The sequence below is a fragment of the Elephas maximus genome, chromosome 10 (genome assembly GCF_024166365.1).
Source record: "Elephas maximus indicus isolate mEleMax1 chromosome 10, mEleMax1 primary haplotype, whole genome shotgun sequence".
NCBI classification, from domain to species: Eukaryota; Metazoa; Chordata; class Mammalia; order Proboscidea; family Elephantidae; genus Elephas; species Elephas maximus.
In genome coordinates, this window is record NC_064828.1 from 75,975,888 (window position 1) to 75,984,429 (window position 8,542).

Consider the following 8,542-nt stretch of genomic DNA (forward strand, 5'->3'; position numbering starts at 1 on the left):
GCTTAAGTGTTGCTATGATGCTGAACGGGTTTCAGCAGAGCTTCCAGACTAAGACTAGGAAGGAAGGCCTAGCAATCTTCCAAAAATCGGCCAATGAAAACCCGATTGATCGAATTGGTGTATGTTTTGCTGTGTATATACTCAACAACAAAATTAAAAAAAAAAAAATTAAACAAGACAAAAAACCCAATGGATCGCAATGGTCCGATCTGCAACCAATCATGGGGACAGCACAGTATTTCCTTCTGTTGTACATGGGGTCACCATGAGTTGGGAGCTGACTCAAGGGTAGCTAACAAGTGATAAGGGGCCTATTTTACAAAGCATTTTGAATGGCCGTTCAAATGTAAGGTGGTGTTATTAGAATTCTTATTTGCACTAACTGAAATTAATCATCATAATTAAACAATCAAGCAACCTACAGTTAAAATATTTAAAGCATACACATGTGGAACGCCTTGATACTAATAAGAGTGTTTTGTTTTTGACATAATGGTGATAACAATGATGTGAAATTCAATGCAAATTATGGTTGCCTGGGGCAAATGTGCAAATTTCCAAGCATTTAGAGGTTTAAATACTTCAAATAATACCAATTTAAGATGTAATAAATTAAAAATGTAAGCCATTGCCGGCTGCTTTTTTCTAACCACTATTTCACACTAACGATGAATATTTCATACTGTTGAAAGATACCGAATAAAATCAGTGAGGAAGGATTTTAATAGTCTTTGTCAGGCATTATTTTAAGCACTTTATAAATATTCACTCATTTAATCCTCATAACAATCCTATGAGGTAGCTTCTGTTATTATCCTATTTCACTGATGGGGAACTGTAGCACAAAAAGGTTACAAATAAACAGCCCAAAACTACACAGGAGCAGGATTCAATTCAGGCAGTTTGGTTTAAGAATCTATGATCTTAACCCGTAGCTCTGTTACAAAATAAAGAATGAATAAATTAAAAAAAAAATTTTTTTTTAAGCCAGTAAGTAAACCCTAAGAGTATGGCCCCCGGACACTCTTTTCACAGTACTGAAGTCACTCCTCAGAGTCACCTTTCAGCCAAAGACCAGACAGGCCCACAAAACAAAAATGAGACTAAAGGGGCACACCAGCCCAGGGCAAGCACAAGAAGCCAGGAGGGGACAGGAACACCGGTAATGGGGAACCCAAGGTTGAGAAGGGGAGAGTGTTAACATGTTGGGTTGGCAAGCAATGTCACAAAACAATACGTGTATTAATTGTAAACTTTGTAAACCTTCATCTAAAGTACAATTAAAAAAAAAAAAGCCAATAAGAAGTAATAATGATCAGGAAGAATGTCCACAAAGACAGTAACACAGCCATCACTTATCTCAGTATATACATACCACTAAAGAACATATAAAACAAATAACTAATACAATAACCCATTAAGACCCATTGCCATCAAGTAGATTTTGACTCAGAGCAACCCTGTAGGTCAGAGTAGAACTGCCCCTTAGGGTTTCCAAAGCTGTAAATCTTTATGGAAGCAGACTGCCACATCTTTCTCCCACAAAACAGCTGGTGGGTTCGAACGGCCAACCTTTCAGTTAACAGTTGAACGCTTAATCACTGTGCTACCAGGGCTCCTACTAACATAATAGACTAATTATCAGTAAAATATTTTTAATTCTAAGTGGCATACCAAGCTTATTACTTCTCAGAAGAAAAGGTTTCTTTTAATTTTCATATGAAATAGTAGTGTTAGGAAAGCAAAATGAAATTTGGAGGCATATTAAGTCAAAAGACTATAGAATTATCATCATCTTTTAGTCCAGTCGACTTAGGAAGAGGCGAAAATTACACCAGGGCTCTAAAAAAAAATCACAAGAACGAGGGGAATTCACAACAGACAATACTAAACTGGAATCCTTTTAAAGTACAATGGATACTTGATACAACCTTACATTTTGTTTATAAACAAATTTCATATTTTACAAAGGATGACAGTATTTATCATTTCATCTGATTCTCACAACTATGTGAGTTAAGTAGGACAGGTTCTAATATTCTTAATTTACAAGTAATGAAGCTAAAATTCAGAAAAGTTAAATATTTTGCAAGGTCTAGATACATCTGACTCCAAGTGCTCCTTCTAACACACCATGCTGCCAAGAATTTTATGCTTTATACTTTTCAAGTTGTTGCATAACGAATACTACTTAGCCAAGAAAATTTGGACAATAATACACTAGAACACGTAATGGAGTTTTATGATCTTTAAAATGTTAACAGTGTGATGGTTAAGATTGTGTCAACTTGGCTGGCTCATGATTCTTAGTGCTTGTATGTGATCACCCACATGACGGGATCTGCTGTGAGCGGCCAATCACTTAAATGGGAGTTTCCTTGGGCATGTGGTCTGCATCTGAATATAAGTCGCCGTTCTGGCTTTTGCCTGCTCTGGATCCTGCAGCTGGCTCCTGTTCATCTGACCTCCAGTTCTTGGGACTTGAGCTAACAGCTTACCTGCCGATCTTGGGATTCATCAATCTCCTCAGCCTGTGAGCAAGAGCCCTGCTTTCTGACCTGCTGATCTTGAGTTCACCAGCCCCTGTGGCTAAGTGAATCAGGAGAAGCCTCTATTCTGATCCATGGACTTGGGATGTTCTAGCCTCTACAATCGTGAGCTCTTTCCTTGATATGAATCTCTCTCTCTACATATTTATATGCTTTACTGGTTTTGCTTCTCTAGAGAACCCAGCCTAAGACACAGAAGACACAGAGCTTTGCTAAAAATCATATTATCATGTGATGTCCAATTTATCTAGCTGGAATCATGAAGAACCAAGTCAACCCTGCCAAAATGAACTTGGAACACAAGAAAAATCTGCATTTAAAGCTAAGTGAATCCAGTTTTAAATGCCTAAACATAAAATAATGTGGCCCTACTAACCAAAAGGTCAGCAGTTCAAATCCACCAGCCACTCCTTCTACTCTGTCCTATAGGGTCACTATCAGTCGGAATCGACTCAACGGCAATGGGCTTGGATTTGGCCATAACAGTAATATTTTCAAACAGTTTTAAAAAATTATTTCTAACAACTATTTACCTCAATCGCTGGTTTATTCTAAAGCAAAGAGCCAACCTGCTAGATCAAATGATTACACTTGATGGTTGAGAAACTGGGGAAAGTTGCTGTTGGTTGCCTTCAAGTTGACTCTGACTCATGGCAACCCCATCTGTGCAGAGTAGAACTGCTGCATAGAGTTTTCAAGGATGTGACCTTCTGGAAGCAGATCACCTGTCTTCTGAGGTGCCTCTGGGTAGGTATGAACCACCAACCTTCTGGTTAGTAGTCCAGCACTTAACCATTTGAGTTACTCAGGGACTACTCAGTCACTCAGAAATGTTTGCTTCCCCGAGATTATTTGCTTCTAAGATAGTTTTACAACCATTCTGCAGAATAAAACACATGGCAATCTGCTCCCATAAAGATTACAGCCTAGGAAACCCTATGGGGAAGTTCTACTCTGTCACATGGGGTCATAATGACTCAGAATTGACTCAGTGGCACACAAAATAGTGTTTAAAACATGCTCATGCCTCTATATTTATTTCACCCAGATTATCAGCCAACCAAAAAACAAAGAGCTGATGAACCAAATGAGAACACTAAACAAATAAGTCAAAGAGCTTAGGTGTGGATTGCTGGGGAGAAATACATTAAAAAAAAAAAAAAAACAGTTACGTAATTAGATAATCAAGAACCTCCCTCGGGGGAAAAAAAAAAAACCGTACTTCACATGCATAAAAATTCTGTGGCCTATAAACTGCATACTATACCCTCACATCCCAAAGTTAGGCTCCAGAGCACCCACGCTGGACTTGCAAAGATGTCCCCAAATCAGTTTCACAATCGCTCATTTTGAGTATGTAAAAGCACCAGAATGAAGAAGCTGAAAAAGAATTTCTTTGGGAAAAGTTGTTGGAGCAATGTGGAATTTTTTTTCCTTGTCTCTGCTTCACCATGCATGACCTAGTAAGAGAAGGCTTGACCTGATCTCCTGAAGACTGCTGATACAAGCCTAGAAAAGTCTACGAGACCATGGGCTGGTTACCTGCTCACAGAAAGAGGAGAAACAGACACACTGAATTGTTACTGGCCTTTATACTCAAACTTTATCAGGGCAAAAGATGTGAGGCTTTTTCCTGTGGATCTGATAATAGCAGAGGTCTGGAGACAGCTTAAAAAGGACTATCCAACAGGGCTGCCTAGAGAGGCATCAGGATGCCAATTGATAGTGTACGGGCTAAAGAAACTAAAGGCTAAGTGCAAGCTGTAAGCAGCCAGCTAAAGGCATCTTCCATTGTATCATCCTTTGTGGCAGAGATTGCTAGCTCATCAGCAGATCACTAACTGGGCACATGACTAACTAAGTGTGGCTATATGACAGAGTTCTGGACAAAGGATTCTGAGAAAAAGTGATGTATGTCACCTCCAGGCCTGGTCCATAAAAATCTCTCACATGTGATTCCCCTAGTTCTTTCTCCTTCTAACTTCATGCAAAGAGCAGAGAGGACTTTACTGAATAACTAGTATATACTGAATGCTTACTTGTTGCTGGGTTCTTTTTCATAAGTTATCTTACTCTGAGCTACCCATATTGAATGGTAACAAACCCAATCCAATAGATCCCATCTCCTGGGAATTATGAATTCCAGCTACCAAGACAATAGAGAGCAAGAGATGACTGACTTCAGAATCTGAAGATCTGACAAAACACCAAAGTCATCAGAGCTACTGTCTTCTTGCTGGAGGGATAGAGTGGATCAGTGAGGCAGTTCTTGTATCCTCAATGATCAGAGACCATCGATCCATTTCTCCATTAAGCCTACTGCACATTCTAGTCTTGGGAGCAATGGGACCCAGTCATTTGGTTGCCTAAATGGTTTCCTTATAATGAACCTCCATTACATGAGGTCATGCTTCTCAAACTGGTGAACACATACCTGTAACTACAGTAAACAGGGAATTATAAGAAGCCACAGAATAAACAGTTTATCTCCCTGAAACAGTAATGTCATGATGTGGTAAATAATTTCAAACATTATCAACCATGAACATGTTATAAAGCTGAATGCGAAAGTCAGGTGAATCTTTAAGACAGAGGAGAATTCAAATAAATTTTACTCTTCTGAGGGGTTGATTTGCAGGCTGTGTTAATTCAGGGTGTGTCCAGATATCACAGCAATATACATTTACCTATGCTGTTGATATTTCAGAGGAAAAGGTGAGGAGGCATCAATTTAAGGCAACTTGAAAGGGTTTTCCATAGCAATCTGAAAAAGTTTAAGCAACCAGTAATTTAATGTGAATTTTTTTCTCTTAGAGCTCCTCCTAGACTTTAAACTGCAGTAGGGTGAGACCTATTTTACCTTCTGAATAATGGCTGCCTCCCAAAGATATACAGATCCTAATCCCTGGAACCTGTGGTTATTTCCTTATATGGCAAAAGAGAATTTACAGACGTAGTTAAATTTAGGATCTTGAGATGGTGGGGTTGTTCTGTATTACCCTGGTGGGCCCTAAGCGTAATCACAAGTGTCCTCGTAAGAGGAAGGCAAAGGGAGACTTGACTGGAGGAGAAGGTGATGATGGAAGCAGAGATTAGAGTGATATGCTTCAAAGGTTAAGGGAAGAGCCACAAGCCAAGGAATACAGGTAGCCACCAGAGGTCAAAAGGTTCTCCTCAGAACCTTCAGAAGGGACCGGGCCTGCCAACTGATTTTAGACCCCTGACCTCCAGAACCATAAGAGAGTAAATCTGTGTTGCTTTAAGCCACTAAACTTGTGGTAATTTGTTATAGAAGCCATAAACCAAAAAAATAAAAATACACCTGTTGCCATTGAGTCAATTTCAACTCATAGCAACCCTACAGGACAGAGCGGAACTGCCCCATAGGGTTTCCAGGGAGCAGCTGATGGATTCAAACTGCCGACCTTTTTTGGTCAGCAGCTCAAGCTCTTAACCACTGTGCCACAAGGGCTCCATTAGGAAAAAACCTTCAATAATTTAGCACAGTGATTTACACAATAAACCAAAAAAATATGTTACAAAATATTGGCCTTAAAATATTGAGACTGCCTCAATATGAAGAGCATTCCAGTTCAGAAATGTAGAGATTCTACTGTTTTCAACTATGATCTTTGCTATCAAGTAAATGAAAATATATACATAAAGCACTAAAAATGTAGTTCTTCAATGCATTATAAGCAAAAAGCAGAAAAGCAATATCTTTAGTTCTATTTGTAGCTGATAACAGAAGTTGCAGAAAAAGTAGTCATGATTTTAGGTTAAAACAAAGATAAGTCAATAATTACATGGATAACAAGGTGAAAGAAAATAGCTCAGAAAAGCTGATCTACTTTTGCTTTGTTACCTACAGCAGTCCAAAGAACACAATCCAGACAAGTAACACTTCTGCCCTCAGAGGAAATGCTGTCCTGAACGATGAGCAAGCAGATAAATGGTCCACATAGGCTGAAAAGGTATTTCACATTTAAGTGGCACAAGGCTGCTAACCAAAGAGGTTGGCAGTTTGAATCCACCAGGTGCTCCCTGAAAACCACATGGGGCAGTTCTACTCTGTCCTATAGGGTCACTATGAGTTGGAATCGACTCAACAGCAATGGGTTCGGTTTTCTTTTTTTTTAAGGCTGCATGTAAAACCAGTTGACCAATTGACAGGCCCCATGTGTTGTTCCATTAGGGTTTTCAAGGCTGTGATCTCTTGGAATCAAATCGCCAGGCCTTTCTTAACGCGGTACTCTGGGTGGATTTGAAGTGCCAATCCTTTGGTTAGTAGTTGAGTGCTTAACTGTGCCACCCAGGGACTCCAGGCTGCATGTTAGCCTCTGTTTTATTCTGTGCACTAGGTTCAAACGACAGTATAGGAATGACTGCCAAAGGAAAAGATCTGAATACTAGGAAGTCATATGTAGTCAACATTTGTAATTTATAGTTTATATCTACTATCTCATTTGAGCCTCACAACTCTAGGAAGTAGACATGTCTTGTATTGATTTCTGCAGCTGAAGGAGCTGACTTGCGTGGTCAAAGGTTGGGAAACAGCTCCTACTTGGGTGCTTTTCTACTAGATGACTTTACTTAGATAACAAAGTAAATCCGTTAATTCACTCCCAGGTACACTGTATTAACTTTTAAACTAATTTCAATGTAGGAAGGAAAAGAGGAGCAACATTTTGGAAGTAATACCATCTTTTAATTTCATATCCATGGAAACCGAATGCCAAAGTTGTCAGAGACACATTTTGCAACAGAATAATACGGTAGGATAAGAAGATAAGGACAAGCAATTTAATATGTCCAAGCCTGTTTCTTCCCGTGAAAATGATAACAGTACTTACCACTTTTAGATTGCTGTGTGGATTAAATGAGTTAATCAGCCTAAGTGCTTAACTGAGTACCTGGTATACTAGTGCTATACTACATGACATCTATTGCCCAGTGAATATTTGCTTTGTGACCTCGAAAAACACCAAACCCTGGTAGTGGGTAAGGAAGGAGTGGCAGTGCCAGCGGGAGAACGTGTCCTGAGTACCTTTCCCAGAACACTTGGCGAAGAGGACTTCGCTCCTTCTGTACAGTAACCTACGGGAAGTGCTGGCGGCCGGGTGGGCGCCACCAATCTCACCCGTAGAAGGCGCTGCGGGGCGGGGACAGAGCGGGTTTATCATAGGAGTTCCTTGTGGTCCGAGCCCGAGCCATAAGCCCGCGTGGTTTCCTCCTCCCAGCACGTCCCCAACTCCCTCCGCACCCCTGGCGCTAGAGATTCAGCGACTCAAGCTCTCAAGACTCGCCTAACACTCTTGCCTTCCGTCTAGAGAGCTGCCCATCCAGGGGATCCCATCCCGCCCAGCCATGCGACAGGTACCTTAACAGCGAGCCCACGACTGGCGCGGGCGACAGCGTGAGTTCAGCCGCGGCTCCAAACGGATGTCCGGAACTCCGCCCTCTACCTCTCTGATTGGGTAAACGAGCAAAGCGCAATGAAGACGATTTGGTCAGCAGCCCAGAGGCGGGCCAAAACCAAGAGGAAGCGAATGAGGCGGGGCGTGGAGGCGCGAAGTAGTGGCCTGTGTCGCGAGCTCCCGATTGGACGAAAACAGGACGTCTGCGCCTGCGTAGACGCACCTTGCGTGCAGCGCCGCACAGCGTCGCCTCTTACGTTACGTTGTCGGAAGTTTCCGCTACCCCTTTAGTTGGGATGAAGTTTAGGCTTGCCAGCTCTGTGGCCAATAAAGGGAAAAAATTAAGCGGGTCCCGCCTCTTCTCGTGCAATAGAATCCTTAGTGAATAGTAGAGGAAGTGGATTTCTTTCAGCATTTACACGCTAGAGTTCCCACCTAGCCAAACTCGGGTAGAAAGAAAAGTGACTAGGAAACCTCTGACTGCGGATGAAAAAATATCTGATAGTTTAGATTCGGGCCCTGGAACACCCACATCTGATCTGAAAGCCTAAGGAAGACCTGCTCTTTGATACGAAT

At 41.2% G+C, this 8,542-nt stretch overlaps 1 protein-coding gene across 1 annotated transcript in view; it reads right to left on the reverse strand.

The window, feature by feature from the left end:
- The window catches only part of WDR89 (WD repeat domain 89), a 31,759-nt gene extending 23,641 nt beyond the window's left edge, over nt 1–8,118 (reverse strand). Inside the window, exon 1 of the mRNA XM_049899548.1 lies at nt 7,930–8,118. The gene's annotated coding sequence lies outside the window, so the exon portion shown is untranslated. The remainder of the gene's footprint in view (nt 1–7,929) is intronic.
- Nucleotides 8,119–8,542: the final 424 nt, after the last annotated feature.